Source organism: Lithobates pipiens, unplaced genomic scaffold (assembly GCF_037356315.1).
Source record: "Lithobates pipiens isolate NorthernLeopardFrog02 unplaced genomic scaffold, aLitPip1_a1.2 Scaffold_18, whole genome shotgun sequence".
NCBI classification, from domain to species: Eukaryota; Metazoa; Chordata; class Amphibia; order Anura; family Ranidae; genus Lithobates; species Lithobates pipiens.
This window is the reverse complement of record NW_027507758.1, coordinates 312,172,295-312,191,628: the sequence shown is the minus strand read 5'-3', so window position 1 is coordinate 312,191,628 and position 19,334 is coordinate 312,172,295. Positions and strand designations below refer to the sequence as shown.

At 46.2% G+C, this 19,334-nt stretch overlaps 1 protein-coding gene across 1 annotated transcript in view; it reads right to left on the bottom strand.

The window, feature by feature from the left end:
- GPR63 (G protein-coupled receptor 63) overlaps window positions 1-19,077 on the bottom strand; it is a 79,787-nt gene extending 60,710 nt beyond the window's left edge. The window contains exon 1 of the mRNA XM_077487219.1: window positions 18,832-19,077. The gene's annotated coding sequence lies outside the window, so the exon portion shown is untranslated. The remainder of the gene's footprint in view (window positions 1-18,831) is intronic.
- Window positions 19,078-19,334: the final 257 nt, after the last annotated feature.

The following is a 19,334-nucleotide window of genomic DNA, read 5'->3' as shown; positions in this document are numbered from 1 at the left end:
GTATCACCACAATGGTTGTATAATATGGCTGTATAGTATCACCACAATGGCTGTAAAGTATCACCACAATGGCTGTATAGTATCACCACAATGGCTGCATAATATCACCAGAATGGCTGTCTACTATGGCTGCTTAGTATCACCACAATGGCTGTATATTATGACTGTATAATATCACTACAATAGCTGTGTACTATGGCTGTGTAAAGGCTCATCATATCTGCTCCGCATTCTGTAAGACTGGCACAGAACTGGTGTACTCTCAGGAATATAGTGACAAAGGAGGACTTCTGAGCACTTTCGTTACAGAGGGCATGATTATTGTCATCCATTGTAAAACAACCGGTCCCTGGAAGGGTCAAAATATGAATACTTTACTTTCAGCTGTATTGCATATATATGCATTCATATGTGTTTTATAACATGCAGATATGCGGGTGACGTGTACAAGGCATAAAGAAAACCAATGTTTTCTATGTGTCCTTTCAGTGACTTGTTTTCATGCAGGTCACTGCACATGGCATGAACTGGAACCAAAGAAGGTTGAATGAAAAGTCATTTCAGATTAAAAAATGGTGTGCTGTATTGTATGTGCGCTGATGAGGAGGCACTGATGGGCACTGACAGGCTGCACTGATAAGGCAGCACTGATAGGTGGCACTGATATGCACCTGTAGGTGGCACTGGTGGGTGCTGGCACAGGTGGCACTGCATAGTAGCAGTGTCTCTACCTGTTTGGGACTGATGTCTCTCTGTCAGAAGCCGGTGATCAACTTTTTTTTCCCCATCACGCTGTCAGCACGAGAAAAAAAAAAAAGAAGCTTATTATCGATCTTCTATTTACATCACGTGATCAGCTGTCATTGCCCCTTACTCCGATCTTTAATCAGCCGAGTCTCATTGAATCGGTGATCACAGAGCGCACAGGCAGCTTATGCATAGGAGAATGTCTATTGATGCCCTCCCGACAATTAAGGCCCACGCTGTAGCCATCATTTGGCTATAGCGTGGGCAGGAGGTGGTTAATAGTCTATATTTTAAATTTTCCTTAAAGTTTACCTTTTGCCGAAAATCGACTATGCAGTCAAGGTGCCCCAGTAGGTTTAAAAAAATAAAATAAAATCCATGTAGTTTAGTGTGCTTTCTATACCCGTAAGGCTTCTGCCGCACCCCAAAGCCTGGCCGAAAAGAGAACATACAGTATCTCACAAAAGTGAGTACACGCCTCAAATTTTTTGCAGATATTTTCTTCTATCTTTTTATGTGACAACACTGAAGAAATGACCCTTTGCTACAATGTAAAGTAGTGAGTGTGCAGCTTGTATAATAGTGTAAATTTGCTGTCCCCTCAAAATAACTCAACACACTGCTATTAATGTTTAAACCGCTGGCAACAAAAGTAAGTACACCCCTAAGTGAAAATGTCCATATTGGGCCAAAATGGCATTTTTATTATTGTTGTTATTTTTTTTTTACTAGTAATGGCGGTGATCTGCGTTTTTTTAATCAGGACTGTGACATTCTGGCGGACACATCGGACACTTTTGACACATTTTTGGGACCATTGACATTTATACAACGATCAGTGCTATAAAAATGCAGTGATTAATGTGTAAATGTCACTGTCAGGGAAGGGGTTAACACTAGGAGGCGATGAAGGGGTTAAATGTGTTCCCTCAGTGTGTGTTCTAACTGTGGGGGGGATTGAACTGACTAGGAGGAGACAGATTGTTGTTCCTAGCTAGATCTGTCTCTCCTCTCCTCACAGAACAGGGATTTGTGTGTTTACACATACACACATGTCCCTGTCCTGGCTCTCGTGCGCACAATCACGTGTGGCCGGCGGTCATCATGACTGCCAGCCAAGCGCATCAGTTCCTCCGCAGTGCAGTGAGCGCACGCCTACTATCCCTGCTTAAAAGGCCGGCCTACAGCTATGACGGCTTGTGGGAACATGCCGACCTGCCACGGTATAATGATGGCAGCTGGTCAGCAAGTGGTTAAACAGCGGGAAGTCCAATTTTGGATAAAATTGGTCTCCGCTATGCAGAGCGGACACAGACACAGCCAGCTGTTCTCTATGGGGCAGTCAGATGGAAAATGCCTGCCCATCCGATCTGATCGACAGATGGCAAACATATCCCCACCTATCTGTTTTTAGCGGATCAGATCGGATGCCGGCAGGTGTCAGCAGACACATGTTGGCTGACATCCACGCTCCATAGAGAACAATGGGTGGTCCAATAGGGTCCACCTGAAAAACGGACAGGCGAGCCTAATCGCTCCGCTGGTGTGAAAGGGGCCTAATGGAACTAGGATCCAGCCACCTCACCTCCCAGTTGCTTTTTTTTCTTTTGGACCAGCAGAGACTCTACTCTGCATGCATATTAGCTCTGCAACCAGTGCATCCTGGGACCCAGGTCCCGCTGCTGGGTATGGGTATAGTCTTTTCTAATTAGGATTTGAGGCTACTTTGGCCTAATGCACACTAGGCATTGCCCAGCTTTTCTAAACACCTTTGTCCTGGCAGGAGAAATGCAGCATCAAAAAAAAAATACATAAAAATGTGCTTAAAGCCACGTCTTTGCAAATAAGTTTAGGCACGTTTAAGCGCATCAAGCTCTTGGGCATTTAATAATTTCACTGGCCAGAATATTAATTTAATTTTAGGGTTTAGGGGACACATATGCACACCTCCTGCCAGGACCCGCTGTGTACAATCACAGCAGGAGCATCTCAGCGAGTCCCAACCAATTATCCATGGCAAGAATCTGCTGATGGGCTGGATACAATCAACACAGACCTCTGTACAGAGGGAATGATCCATTTCTCATCTTGACTTTGCAGGGATGAAAAACTTAGAGATTGATTAGTAAAAGCAGCACACTTTACACACATTGCACATAGTTAGGTACCCATTTAATTCTTGGAACACCCTAGATGTTAACCTCTTCCCAGTCAGTGTCATTAGTACACAGACAGTGTATAATATTATCACTGATCACTGTATTAATGTCACTAGTAATGCCAATGGCATTTAGTCAGTTCCCCCCAGTGTTAGTGTGAGATTGCTCGCCGTACTATCACAGTCCCATTATAAGTCGCTGATCATCACCACCATTAGTAGAATGAAAAAAAAAAAATATATAAAAAAAATCCAGTTCCACCAGTTTGAAAGCCCTAAAATTTTAAACACAATTGAATCAATATACACGTATTGGGATTTTGTTTTAAACCAAAGACATGTAGCAGAGTACATTTTGGCCAAAATCAATGAAGAAATCAGATTTGTTTTTTTTTATTGGATGTGTGAATATGATAGGTCTTCCGGAGCTGAAGTGGTTAAAGTGGATGTAAACCCTCACATATACCCAGTGAAGTGAATAGCCTCAGATGATATACAGAGCTTATCAATTCTCCCTACATTCATTGTACATGTACATCTGCTGTCTTCATCTTTCTAGACTTTTTAGAAAATGCACATTGTGTTACAAACGTTTCTTCCTGTTTCAGCAGTGGGAGGGGAGTCTGGGCATACACTGTGTGACAGCTGATTGGAGGAAAGGTACACACCCCCTCCACATAGGCAGAGGAATGAAGAAACTTGCAGAGCTGTGCTGTGAATAGACAAGCTCTCTGCTTATCTTTCTCTAAGTTCCCTCCCCAACTCAAAATTTCCAGCTGCTTTTATCTCCTGTGTCATAGAAATTGTCAGAAGTTATCATGCGATTAACAAAAGGAACAGAGCAGCAGAAAGTCATGGGACTTAGAGCTTTGGAGAGTGATCGGTAAATGCTACAGATATATGTGCCCAGGTCAAATTTCATGAATGGGGTTTACATCCACTTTAAGGCAGAGCTGAGCCCTATGCAAAGTAATAGCTTTAGTTTCCAAGGACTGCAAAAGGCACAGAGGAATAGCTCCATTTGCAATGCCTGTACTGGAATGGCCCCAAGAAGGTGGACCCAACACTTGTAGTCAGGTGCCTACAAGTCCTGCCTTGTGTAGTAACAGACAGGTGTACAGATTTTACCCATTGTGTCATCGATCTGGTTTACTGCAGGAGCAAAAAGTATGTACCTGGGCCCACTGGAAATCTACCAGGCTACTGCCTACATGGCCTTGTGGATGATTCACCTTTCAGGTCACACTCAGCCTGGCTGTCAACCTTTCGACTAACATGGAGGTGGTCATCTAAAAATTGGCAGGCATCAAACAATAGGTGCTGTTTAGCTGCAAGTATATTTTACCAAATATTTATGTAACGGTAATAAAGAAAGTTTAATGACAAAACATGTAATCCCTATGGTAGGAATGGTTTCTCGAGACGCCATGACTAAAAATAGCCTATAAAACCTAGCCCATAGGCTGCATCTATACACTTCTGACATCCTTAAGCCGCGTACACACGGGCGGACTGTATGGCCAACTTAGTCCGTCAGACAATCCGACGGACAGTCCGTCCTACTTTCGAATGAACGGACTTGACCACACACGGATGCAAAACAGTCCGTCGAAAGTTTGCGCGATGACATGTACAGCGCGTACGACGGGACTAGAAATAGGAAGTCCAATACACAGCAATGCAACCTTTCGCCGTGTAAATCCTTTCTGAGCATGTGCCATACTTAGTCCGTCGAACTAGCCTACTCACGAGCGGATTGTCCGCTGAAACCAAAGTACGACGGACAATATTACGGAAATTCCGAAATACTTAGTCCGCCAGACTGCACGCTGAAAAAGTCCGCTGAAGCCCACACACGAGCGGACTGTCCGCTGAAATGTGTTTCGACGGACTAAGTTGGCCAGATAGTCCGCCCGTGTGTACGCGGCTTAAGGCTTCATATACGCGGGACATTTTTACAACCTCTCCTTAACGATTTAACTTGACAGATAGTAACACACGTTTAAAACGTCCGTTTTGCCGCATTTACATGCTGCGTTTAGCAGGGTTAAAAAAATCATTATTAATTTTTTCTTAAAAATATTCAAAAATGAAAAAACGCCTGTAAACGAAATGAGTTATCACGTGTAGAAACGTTTGGCACTTGAAATGCCTCTAAACTCAGCTTCTGTAGCTATTTTTTTTTTTTTTTTGCGTTCCAAAAAAAGGCCTCTAAATTCAACTGCCTAGAAACTACCCCGTGTACATGTACTGATTAGATAACAGAGGAGAGTTCAGGGGCAGTTGAAAAAAAAATGCCCAACTGCTCCTAAACATCCGTCAGTGTACATGAGGCCTAACACGAGCAGAACGCTGAGAGATAAACAATGTCCTATGTGGGTAAAACCCTTTGGACAGCCATTATCTCTATACTAATTAAACTACGAGCTGCTGAATATTTTACTTGGTTCACCATGAAAAATCATGCCCATCATTTTGTAATTCATTCTAAGGAAATAGCATGAATGTGCAACTGGAAAACTGCATATGGGAAAATTGTTTTTACAATAAATGACATTGCTAGCTTCACTCCTGGGTACCTTGCACATAACTATTCACTCTAATGAAGATAATGTTTTTTTATAAAGAAAAGCTGGTAAAATTATTAAATATAACCAAATAACACATTTGAAGCTTTTAGAAATCAACATGCAAGTTAGCGGATCTGTGGTATCCGACACCTACACAAATGATGCTCCTGTAACTACACCATACATTATAATATGCTGATAGAAAGAACAGCTCATGCAGGAGCAGACCAGAGAAAGTTTATGTTACGTTAACTTATCCAAGTTCCCTTTATGAATGTACAAACCCATCCACAGACATTAGATGGCCTCTGAACTGCAGGAAATGATCTGCCAACAAGAACCTAACTCCCTGGTCCCAACCTGTGGCCCAGGGCCGCATGAGCCCCGTTGGAAATTTTTGTGCAGCCTGGGACCCTGAAGACACGTAGACCCCTTTCACACTGGCACTGCTCCATGTTAGCGCTAAAGCACCTCTAGATTTAGTGGTGCTTTTTTGGCCACTAGCAGGGTGCTTTTAACCCCTGCTAGCAGCCAAAGAAAGGGTTAAATGTGCCCGAAAAGCACAGCTGCCGAAGCGCTTTGCAGGCCCTTCGGCAGTGCTGCCCGTTCATTTCAATGGGCAGGGGTGGTGGAGAAACGGTGTATTCACTGCTCCAAAGATGCTGCTTGCAGAACTTTTTCTAACGTCCTTCAAGGGCACTGGTCCAGTGTGAAAGAACTCTGCCTCTCACATTAAGGGGTGCAGGGGAGGGGTTTTTCAGGCGCTTTATAGGTGCAAAAATGCCTTCAGTGTGAAAGGGGCCTTATCTGTTTCCCTATTGCCCTGTTATACAAGTGATTTGTAGCAGTCTCAATATGTCTCCAGTCTAAAACTGTCTCCTGAATGTCTTTTAAGGTTTCTTAGGCCGCGTACACACGGGCGGACTGTTCGCCCAACCTTGTCCGCTGAACAGTGTTTGGGCGGACAGTCCGCCCGTGTGTGGGCTTTCAGCGGACAGTTTCAGCGGACAGTTGGACGGACAAAGTCTTTCGAAAATTCCGAAAAACTGTCCGCTGAAACTGTGTTTGAGCGAACAGTCCGCCCGTGTGTGGGCCTGTCCGCTGTACTTTCGAAATGAGCGGACTGTTCCCGCTCGGAAAGTCCGCCCATTTCGAGCGCGTGTACAGGTAGGCGGGGCCCGCGAAGGAGACGTCGCGGGCTCCGCCGCCTGGAATGGGCTTAAAGGGGAACCCCAACGCCGAAAAAAATCGGCGTGGGGGTTCCCCCAAAGTCCACACCAGACCCTTGTCCGAGCACGCTACCCGGCCGGCCAGGAAAGGGGGGCGAGCGAGCCCCCCTCCTGAGCCGTACCAGGCCGCGTGCCCTCAACATGGGGGGGTGCCTTGGGGAAGGGGGGGCCGCGCGGCCCCCCCACCCCAAAGCACCTTGTCCCCATGTTGATGAGGACAAGGGCCTCTTCCCGACAACCCTGGCCGTTGGTTGTCGGGGTCTGCGGGCGGGGGGCTTATCGGAATCCGGGAGCCCCCTTTAAGAAGGGGGCCCCCGGATACCGGCCCCCCACCCTATGTGAATGAGTATGGGGTACAATGTACCCCTACCCATTCACCTGTGAAATAAAGTACAAAAAAAAACACAACACAGGGAAAAAATATTTTATTGCACAGCTCCGGGGGGTCTTCCGTCTTCGGGGGTCTTCTCGCCGGACTCCTCCGCTATCTGTGTGTAGCTCTTTTACTAGCGGAGGAGTCCGGCTTTCTTCCTCCCCGCCGCCGGCCTCTTCTCCCGACTTCGGGGGTCTTGTCCCCCTCTTCGGTTCTTCTGCCGGGCCACCGCGCCTTCTTGTAGCTCTTTTACAGGCGGTGGCCCGGTCTTCTGTCGCCGCTGTCGTCGCCGCCGCCGCCTTCCGTTCTTGTTCTTCTTCTTGTTCTTCTTCTTCTTCTCCTGGAGATGTTGACTCGACGAGCTCTCCGGCCGGAATGCCAGAGCCGCGCTGTGCGGTCACTTATATAGTGACAATGGGGCGGTGTCACATGGTATATGTCACATGGGTTGGTCACATGGGTTGATGTCACATGGGGACTATGACATCGTAAGGGGGCGGGGTCACCATGTGACCAACCCATGTGACATATACCATGTGACACCGCCCCATTGTCACTATATAAGTGGCAGCGGAGCGTGTCCCTGGTATTCCGGCCGGAGAGCTCGTCGAGTCAACATCTCCAGGAGAAGGAGAAGAAGAAGAAGAAGAAGAAGAAGAAGAACAAGAACAAGAACGGAAGGCGGCGGCGGCGACGACAGCGGCGACAGAAGACCGGGCCACCGCCTGTAAAAGAGCTACAAGAAGGCGCGGTGGCCCGGCAGAAGAACCGAAGAGGGGGACAAGACCCCCGAAGTCGGGAGAAGAGGCCGGCGGCGGGGAGGAAGAAAGCCGGACTCCTCCGCTAGTAAAAGAGCTACACACAGATAGCGGAGGAGTCCGGCGAGAAGACCCCCGAAGACGGAAGACCCCCCGGAGCTGTGCAATAAAATATTTTTTCCCTGTGTTGTGTTTTTTTTTGTACTTTATTTCACAGGTGAATGGGTAGGGGTACATTGTACCCCATACTCATTCACATAGGGTGGGGGGCCGGTATCCGGGGGCCCCCTTCTTAAAGGGGGCTCCCGGATTCCGATAAGCCCCCCGCCCGCAGACCCCGACAACCAACGGCCAGGGTTGTCGGGAAGAGGCCCTTGTCCTCATCAACATGGGGACAAGGTGCTTTGGGGTGGGGGGGCCGCGCGGCCCCCCCTTCCCCAAGGCACCCCCCCATGTTGAGGGCACGCGGCCTGGTACGGCTCAGGAGGGGGGGCTCGCTCGCCCCCCTTTCCTGGCCGGCCGGGTAGCGTGCTCGGACAAGGGTCTGGTGTGGACTTTGGGGGAACCCCCACGCCGATTTTTTTCGGCGTTGGGGTTCCCCTTTAAGCCCATTCCAGGCGGCGGAGCCCGCGACGTCTCCTTCGCGGGCCCCGCCTACCTGTACACGCGCTCGAAATGGGCGGATTTGCCTCCTCCTTACGTGGGCGAGTCCGTTCATTTCAAAAGTTGAGCGAACTGTTTGCCCAACCTTGTTCGTCAAACAGTCCGCTCGTGTGTGTGGGCAAGTCCGCTCATGCAAATTTTGAGCGGACTGTTTGCCGAAACTGTTTGACGAACAAGGTTGGGCAAACAGTCCGTGCGTGTGTACGCGGCGTTACAGCACATCCACAGTCCCTGCCCATCTCTTATATCATGTCTCTGACCATTGCCCGTATTATGTCCGCAGTCTCTGACCATTGCCCGTATTATGTCCGCAGTCTCTGACCATTGCCCGTATTATGTCCGCAGTCTCTGACCATCGCCCGTATTATGTCCGCAGTCTCTGACCATCGCCCGTATTATGTCCGCAGTCTCTGACCATCACCCGTATCATGCTCATAGTCTTTGGCTATAATCTGTTGTGTGTCACAGAATTTTATGTGTGGCCCTTTAATGATGTTGGAGAGCCACACTGCATATCATAAAAGCTGGCCACCAATTAAATCAGTGGAATACAGCATGCTTTTGATTTTCCTTTTAAAGATTCTGTTCATTTATCAAAGCAGCCAATGTTCTGGCTCTGAGTAAGTGCCCGTTCACACTACCGCGACTTGTCAGGCGACTTAGCCGCCTGACAAGTCGCGCTCCGTTCTGTACTATGGAACCGTTCTAATAGGAGCGACTCAAGTCGCTCCGACTTAGAAAAAGGTTCCTGTACTATTTTTGGGGCGACTTCAGGCGACTTGCATTGACTTCTATACAGAAGTCATTTTGCAAGTCGCCGCTGAAGTCGTGTGCAGGTCGCGTCTGTGAGTCGCGCTGCCAGTCGCGTCGCCCCTGTGTGAACGGGCACTTAGAGTGAGCTTTGTTGAAAATGAATTTATCAACGTTTTCTCATACAGTAACCTTGTCCTAAACACCCTTGTAAACATAGAGAAAAATGGTGCAAGTTCCACATCATCCATAAAGGCCATCAGGGATGGGAATGTCAGATCCAGAAACATTTCAGTGAAAAGCAATTCACTTCATTCATAGCGAAGCACCACTGTGATCCTCTGAAAAGCACCCTGAGTTTTGAAAACAGTACTAAGTAATGCAAAATTTTGGCCAGCTAGCTGGTTGCTGGCTCTCGCCTGCCCCTTTTCACTAGGTAGGATGTCCATCATAGCCATGGGCCAATAATATGCCATATTAGGTGGGAAATTGGGACCAGAGAGTGATTGTGTGGCACAAGGATACAAGGATTTAGGCATTCTGGAATGCCCAGAATGAGGTGCGTGGGCACTATTTGTTTTTTTTCCCCCTCACATGTACCAATTTACTGCAACAGATTACAGGGCAATAAAGTGGCCCTAAAGCTGGCCATACACTGTATGAATTTTGGTTCTTGATAAATCTACTGAATTTTGAGCAGTGGTGGGTTTTGTTACCACCCTCTTGCCTGATAACTTTCGACTGAAATTGAGGAATCTGTTGGATTTGTGTATGTTAGATATGAGTATGGTAAACCTGTTGTGAGATCACGCAAGGCAAAGTGACCTGTAGCCAACTTCTGGTACCTCACATTGCAATCATGCAGGAGAGTACGTTTATCATTTAAATTTTTTTTCACTGCAAAGCCCTCCTTTTCCACTAGATCCTAACTAGCTTTTCAAGGGCAGGAGTAGCAATCACCAGAACTTGAGTGCAAGTCAACAAGCCACCCTTAAAACAGAAATTGGGGCCAGCGATCAGGGGACCAGATGGAAAAAGAGGAAACAGGGTTTCATCAGCATCTGAAATTATAATAAATAAATTCAAGTTTTTGTATTGCTTTAAACTAGCTTGGCAGTTGTGCCTAACACCCTCAAAGTGCCATGTACTAGGCCAGGGGTCTCCAAACTTTATAAACAAAGAGACAGTTTATTGTCCTTCAGACTTTGGGGGGGGGGGGGGGTCAGACTGTGGACACTGAAAGTAGAAAATATCCTGGACATCAGTGGGAGTACAATGCCACATCTTTGTGTCAGTGAGAGGAATCATGGCCAATCCTTGGTGTCATTGGATGGAAAGAATCACGCCCCATCGCTGGTATCACTGGAAGAAATTGTGCCCCATTTTTGGTGTCATTGGGAGGAACTGTGCCCCTTCATTGGTGTTATTAGGAGGAACTTTGCCCCTTCATTGGCGTCAGTAGGGGGAATTATGCCCCGTTGCTAGTGCCAGAGGATGTAATATTGCCCCAAGGGTCGGATAATTGCAAGCAAAGGGCTGCAGTGTGGAGATCACTGTACTAGGCTAAGTGGCTCAGGATGGCCAGTAGGCCGTGCTTGCCTGTCCATCTGTGTGCTTTTCCCCAGAGCTATGGATTTGCAAGCTCTTCTGTACCCAGCTGCCATGTGTTCCTAGCTTTACAGTCATTTACATTTCTTAAAGTAAACTTTGATTTAAAGATATAATACCGACCTGTGTTGATGGAATCTGTAACAGTATGAGGCAGCTTTGTTTTTATAACTAGTGAACCTGATGGATCACATTGTAGGTCCAAGATGATGTTAAGTGTGTCCAAAAACACCATCAATCTTTTACAATCCACCTAAAATCAAATTTGGTTTTGGATTTCGTCTTTCAAATCAGGAAAAACTTACCAACCATGTAGTGTGAGCATCTGCTTGACTGGACAGAATTAGAATAGATTGTTTAGGTGGGGCTCCACACTTTATAGTTGTTAATAAAACTATGGGGGTTATTTACGAAAGGCAAATCCATTTTGCCCTACTAATGCAAACTACAAGTGCAAAGTGCACTTGAAATTGCACTGAAAGTGCACTTGGAAGTAAAGTCGCTGTAGATCCGAGAGGGACATGCAAGGAAAATAAAAAACAGCATTTTAGCTTGCACATGATTGGATGATAAAATCAGCAGAGCTTCCCCTCATTTCAGATCTACCCCTCAGAATTACAGCGACTGCACTTCCAAGTGCACTTTGCACTTGTAGTACAAAGTGGATTTGCCTTTCATAAATAACCCCCCATGTCTGAAACAGAACTGTGTGTGCCAATTGTTAGCGCAACATTATTATTTAAGATACCAGGCCCTGCTTACTGAAAGTAAAACATTGTAAAAGTTGTAAATTGGCTTCCATCCAACCTTAGGGCCCCTGTGCTGTGGTGTATTAAAATGAGGGATGTACCGATACTATTTTTTTCTGAGCGAGTACAAATACTTTTCCTCAAATACTCATTGATAGCCATTGGTAGTGCGGTGCAATTTGAGCCTATACAAATTGAATGGGCTCAAATCGCACCAGAAAGAATTGCATGTGATCTGAACAGGAATGCGGTGTGAATCCTGTCCGACTCACATGCAGTTTCCCGTAAAACTCCTGTGTGAACCTAGACTAAAGTCACTATGACAAGCCTGGATTCACAAAAGGAGTGGTGCAGGAAACTGCATCTGATTCGGACAGGAATTGCACCGCATTCCTGTTCAATCACCTGCGATTGCTTGCAGTGCAGTTGGAGTCCATTCATTTTGTATGGGCTTAAATCTCAACACATCGCATGAAAATGGTATCAGTTTTAGGTATTGAAACATTTGCACAAGTGCAAGTACTGATATCGGCACAGATACTGATATCGGTATAGCCCTAAAATGTCACAAAATTATATTTCATATATTTCTATACAGTATCTCACAAAAGTGAGTACACCCCTCACATTTTTGTAAATATTTTATTATGTCTTTTCATGCGACAACACTGAAGAAATGACACTGAGTGTACAGCTTGTATAACAGTGTAAGTGTAAATTTGCTGTCCCCTCAAGATAACTCAACACACAGCCATTAATGTCTAAACCGCTGGCAACAAAAGTGAGTACACCCCTAAGTGAAAATTTCCAAATTGGGCCCAAAGTGTCAATATTTTGTGTGGCCATCATTGTTTTCCGGCACTGCCTTAACCCTCTTGGACATGGAGTTCACAGGTTGCCACTGGAGTCCTCTTCCACTCCTCCATGATGACATCACCGAGCTGATGGATGAGACCTTGTGCTCCAACACCTTCCATTTGAGGATGCACCACAAATCCTCAATAGGGTTTAGGTCTGGAGACATGCTTGGCCAGTCCATCACCTTTATCCTCAGCTTCTTTAGCAAGGCAGTGGTCTTCTTGGAGGTGTGTTTGGGGTCGTTATGTTGGAATACTGCCCTGCGGTCCAGTCACCAAAGGGAGGGGATCATGCTCTGTTTCGGTATGTCACAGTACATGTTGGCCTTCATGGTTGCCTCAATGAACTGTATCTCTCCACTGTCGGCAGCACTCATGCAGCCCCAGACAATGACACTCCCACCACACCATGCTTGACTGTAGAAAAGACACACTTGTCTTTGTACCCCTCACCTGTTTGCTGCCACACGCGCTTGCCACCATCTGAACCAAATAAGTCAGCCATGCAGACCAATTTGATGCAGTGTGTGGGGTATGGTCTGAGCACTGACAAGCTGACCCCCCACAAATTCAATCTCTGCAGCAATACTGGCAACCCTCATATGTCTATTTCCCAAACAGCCTATGGATATGACACTGAGCATGTGCACTTAACTTTTTTGGTCAACCATGGCAAGGCCTGTTCTGAGTGTAACCTGTCCTGTTAAACTGCTGTATGGTCTTGGCCACCATGCTGCAGCTCAGTTTCAGGGTCTTGGCTATCTTCTTATAGCCTAGGCCATCTTTATATAGAGCAAACATTTTTTTTTCAGATCCTCAGAGAGTTCTTTGCCATGAGGCGCTATGTTGAACTTCCAGTGACCAGTGTGAGAGAGTGAGAGCGATAACACCAAATTTCACACACCTGATCCCCATTCACACCTGAGACCTTGTAACACTAACAAGTCACGTGACATATGGGAGGGAAAATGGCTAATTGGGCCCAATTTGGACATTTTTCCTTAGGATTGCACTCACTTTTGTTGTCAGGGGTTTAGACATTAATGGCTGTGTGTTGAGTTATTTTGAGGGGACAGCAAATTTACACTGTTATACAAGCTGTACACTCACTACTTTACATTGTAGAAAAGTGTAATTTCTTCAGTGTTGTCACATGAAAAGATATAATAAAATATTTACAAAAATGTGAGGGGTGTAGTAAAACCTGTCCTACTTTTTTCAGTATACACTAATGCAATGTATTGACATTAACTGAAACAAGAAGACATAAGGCAAATTGCCTTGTCTATGCGTTGGGCAAACCTGTCCAATGAGCCTGGTGTGAAGGAGCCCCAATGTGATATTAAACTCTCAATTTTTAAGCACTTTCAGCAGCTGATTAAATTAATTTACTGAATATGCAGCTTCTTCATCATCATTTAATCCTTGACTATTATCCAGTTTAAACTGATACCAAGACCACTGTTCCAAGTTTCCTGTTTCAGGGTGACTCCTTTCTCTCTTTCACCATCCAATGAAGCCACCCTTTTGCATGCAGGGATTAGAGTTGTGCCTCCCTACAATGTGTGCATCAATAGAAACACACAGCCCCATAGTCTAAGATGGCAAGGCACTCCCCTGCTCCTCCCTTCTCCAAACTAGCAAGCTGAATGGAGTCCACACTGTCCACTGTAGAGATACAGCAATGAAAAACCAAGAGCCAGTAAATTTGAAAGTTGTAACCTGCAAGTGCTGGGGTAGAAATTTTAACAAAGTTTACTGGGGAATATTGATTTTATTGTGCTCAATGTGTTAAACTTAAGAACGCTGATGGTTTAATACTACCCTAAAAGCAGTTGTAAAGTCTCAAGGTTTTTGTGGTACAGCTGCCCCCCAGTGCCACCCCGTTTTCTTACCTGATCCCGATCGTTCCAGTGACGAGAATAGAGCCCAGCAACTCCAGCCCCTGTCTCGGGTCCTCACTGGATAGATTAATAGCAGCAGGAGCCATTGGCTCCCGCTGTGGTCAATCAAATCCAGTGACATGGTGCTGGGGGGTGGGGCAGGGCCGAGTCCTGCTGTCTGTGTCAATGGACCCATAGAATGCAACTCTCCGTGGGGGCACTCGATGAGGAGCCAGCAGCGCCGCCTGGCAAACCCCAGAAAAAGGAGGATCGGGGCTGCTCTGTGCAAAACTCTTGCACAGAGGAGGTAAGTATAACATGTTTGTAATTTTCAGAAAAAAATAAATAAAAAAATTACGAACCTTTACAATCACTTTAAATGTACCCATCTCAGGATCACTAAAAAGTTTCATGATATGATCATGGTATAACACTAATATTTCTACAGAAAGCACCAAATCTGTTATTAAAGTGGAACTTCACGCTCTCAATCAACATTGAATATTTTGAATCCTTATGCTACACACATTAGTAAATAGATAAGCAAGTATATAATATATACTTTTTTGAGCCGTTTCACATTGGTGCATTGCCAAATTGCATGTGGAATCGGCAGCAATTGTACCGTCCTAATCAGTGTGACGCTGCATTTGTGGCACCGCACCGATTTCAAGACGTCGTTTCTGTACTACTTTTTTTGCGATTTAGGGGTGCGATTTCCATTGATATCTGTGCAGAAACCCACACAGATGTCTGTGAAATCGCCGCCGAAATTGGGACTGACATGCGGGAGTGAAACCAAGGCTCAAACTGTTTTTTTTACATTTATTTAGTAAATTCCTGGTTTCCATTACTAGGCAATACATCTCAGGACTCTTTAGGAGGGGAAGAGGGTTTTTCTCAGCTAAACACACCCTCCTCTTGCATGGCTGAGCTAAGGGCAGACGAATTGAAGGAAGTAAGTGCAACATAAACCATCTGCCCTTACCCAAGATGGCCACAGCCAGAAATGCTGGGGGGGGGGGGGGTTCAAAGTTATTTCTCAGCAAAATAAAGCATGAAGACATGGATGTTAAAATTGACAAATGCAGCCATTTAGAAATTGGATGAAAGGTTTAGCATTGGGAAACACTTTTAGAAAGATAAAAAGTGCATTTTATATACAACTATATAGATCAGACCAAAATGAAGGGGAAAGAGGAACAGAGGGACATTGCTCCAAATAAGGGACAGTCCCTCGAAATCAGGGACAGTTGGGGGCTATCAGTAGGTGACAGAGAAGTAATAGCAAGCAGAATTCAGCTGTCATGTCTCCACTGCAGGTAATAAAAGGATAACTAATTCTAAGTTGTTATGGTCTTATTTTTCCATTTACACAGTTATGAAGTAACCCCCCCCCCCCCCCATTTGTAGGCATCATGATCTACAGATTTCATAACAGGATAAAACACACGCACGCGGCTAAATCCATAGGGACACAACGCAATCAGCAGTGCTTCTCTCTTGTGGGATTAGATTTTTAACTGACTGAACTATTGCATTGCTTTGCTCTGTTCAGATATTTAATAGATGAATACCATGGTGGTTCGCTACTACATAATCTTAAAGTGTAAAGTGTAATGTAAACCCATGCTAACAAGATGGGGCATATTAGAAGAAATTCAAACTACTTAAACAATAGTCTATAGAGCTCATAAAAATACTGTGAAATGCTTATTTAGGGACTCTGTACATTGTAGTCACATTATTTCCCCAGATCAGTACATGATGCCTGTGTAGCTACCTTCAGATGTCACTTCGTTACCCTGCTGGTGAATCACCACGTGAACTTCTTTTTCAGCTTGTGGGGCAGTTCCAGCACGGTGATTAACAACAGCTAGTCCCCTTATACCTGCAACCCTGCAAGCTCTGAAATAGGGTTAGGTGGGGCACCTAGTTGGGTTGAAGGAGCCACTGTCAATCACTCTGCCAAGGCCACCTTGGAAAAATTATGAAGCAGGCCACATGAGGTGGCTAGCTAGGGAGGAGCCTCTGCCAATCCCCCTGCTACCTGCCAAAGCCGACCCGCAGGCCGATGAAGACTGTTGCATGTGGCAGCTAGCAAGGGAGAAGGCGCCACTGTCAGTCACCCTACTGGAGCTGCCCACAAGCCAATGAAGAAGGTCACATGGAGTAGCTAGCTAGGGAGAGGAGATGAGCCTGCTCCCTAGCTAACTTCCCCATGTGATCCTCTTCATTGGGTTTTTGGGCAGCTCCAGCAGGTTGACTGACAGCGGCTCCACCCTGGTAGATAATAGAGATGAGCTTGGGAATCTTCCAGACTCCAAAGTCACACTCTTTTTTTTTTACTCCAATGAGCTAGAGGCTGGGTCATTCCGGCCCACAGCTCACTTCTTTGTTTATGTGATCTCTGGAGTGGGAATTACCCAGCATGGAGCTCATTGGAGTTAAAAAAAAAAAAAAAAAGAGTGAAAATTCAGGGATCAGGTAGAGATAAGTTTGGAGGATGCACAAGCTCATCCCCTCTAGGGTGGAGCTGCCATCAGTCACCCTGCTGGGGCTGCGCACAAGCCAATGAAGAGGGTCATATGGGGTAGCTAGCTAAAGAGTGGAGATAAGCCTTCTCCCTAGCTAGCCATGTAACCTTCTTCATCAGGCTTTGGGGCAGCTCCACCAGGGTCATGGACACCAGCTCCACCCAGGTAGAGATGAGGTTGGGAATCCTCCAAACTCTGAAGTTGCCTTCTTTTTTTTTTCTCCAATGAGCTACAGACTGGATCATTCCTGCCACACAGCCCACCTCTTTGTTTATATAAGGCGTGGAGTGGGAATTACCCAGCCTTCAGCTCACTGGAGTAAAAAAAAAAAGAGAGTGAGAGTTCGGGTTTCGGGTAGGGATGAGTTTGGAGGATGACCAAGATCATCTCCTCTAGGGTGGAGCCACCATCAGTCACCCTGCTGGAGCTGCCCTGCAAGCTGATGAAGAAGGACACACAGGATAGCTAGCTAGAGATAAGGAGCCACTGTCAGTCACCATGATAGTGCCACTCTGCAAGCTGGTGAAGAAGGTTACATGGGGTGGCTAGTTAGGGAGAAGCAGCTGCTGTCAGTCACCCTACCAGGGCTGCCACAAGGCAATAAAGAGGATCACAGGGGGTGGCTAGCTAAGGAGTAGAGATGAGTTTGGGTGCCTACTGAACTCATCTCTACACAAACACTAAATTTGCACTCTTATTTTTTTTACTCCATAGAGCTATCGGCCTGGTCATTTCCACCTCTTTGTTTATGTGAGCTGTGGTGCAGGAATGACCTACACTGAAGCTCACTGGAGTTTAAAAGTGAGCCTATTCTGAATTTGAGTAGAGATGGTTTTGGAGGATGGCCAAGATCTTCTATACTAGGGTGGAGCTGCTGCCAGTCACCCTACTGGAGCTGTCCCACTAGCTGACAAGGAGGGTCACATGTGGTGGCTAGCTGTGGAGAAAGAGCTGCCCTACAGGCTGATGATGAGGGTCACATGTGGCGGCTGGCTAGCGAGAAGGAGCTGCTGTAAATCATTGTGTTGCGGCTGCCCTACAAGCTGATGATGAGGTTCACCTAGGGTGGCTAGCTAGGGAGAAGAAACTGTTGTAAATCACCCTGCTGGAGCTACCCCACATGTTAAATGATGAGGGTCACATGGAGTAGCTAGTTGGGGATAAGAAGCCACGGTCAACCACCCTGTTGGAGCTACCCCACCAGCTAATGATGAGGGTCACCTGGGGTGGATAGTTCAGGATAAGAATCTAAGGATCTGTTGTCAATCACCCTTATGGGACCAATCATAGAAGTTGACCATGAGGGTCACATGGAGTAGCTAGTTGGGGAGAAGAAGCTGTCAATCGCCCTACTGAAACTGCCTCACAAGCTGATGATGAGGGTCACCTGGGGTGGCTAGCTAGGAAAAAGGATCTGTTGTCAATCCCCCTGATAAGGCCAACCCCATCAATGAAGGGGGGTCACATGGGGCAGTTAGCTGGGTAGAAAAGAGGACATTAATGACGTCCTCCCTGGAGCATGCGCAGAGAGAGTGACAACGCAGAAGATCAGCTCTAATAGCGTTGTCAATCCCAGGAAGGAAATCCAAAGAACTATTAGAATCAACCAAGTATTTATTAACAAAGATATTCTATTTGTACAAAACATTGAGCATACAGTCAAATACATTTAGATTCAATGCATTAATAAATGGGTTAAGAAGATAGAAATCATTTGAGGTCACTAAGAACTTGCATGGGAATAATGCCATCCATGAAAATGACTAGGTGAGCTCCTGATAGAGAACACTACATGCTATATTCAGTTGATCATTGTTATCAGGAAGAATGTATTAGAGAAGGAAGGATCCAGCAGTGCTGGCAGAGAAAGCGTTAAAGAGGGGGTGTTAGCCCAGGCAGTGTGTAATAGGAATGCAGCTTTTGTGTTGCTGGAGGAGGCAATCACTAACCTGGGATCGCAGTCCTTGGAAAGGCAGCATTTACAGGGCTATCACCGGGTATGCTGAGCTCCCTCCTCCACCATCCAGTATGAGCCCAGTATACAGCACCACACATCCCAGTCCAGCCATTGATCACCTCCTATTGTCACCGAGGAAAGGACACATCCCTCCACAGCTGTGTGATCAGCAGCAGTCCATAGCCAGCCATGGAGCAGACACAAGAGCAATGACAGGGACCTCCCTGACAGCAGCTGCATTAAAGCTCAGCCTCCACTCTACACCACGCCCACCGCACCTCATTGGCTGTCTCTGGAACAGAAAGTGAAGCCTCCTAGACTTAGCTGTCTGGAGGAGAGGGAAGTCTGTACAAAACTGTCCAGTGTGCCATGTATAGGGAGGACAAATACAGTACAGAACTGATCACTGTGCCATGTATAGGGAGGAGTACAAATAATGTACAGGACTGATCACTGTGCCATGTATAGGCAGGAGTACAAATACTGTACAGAACT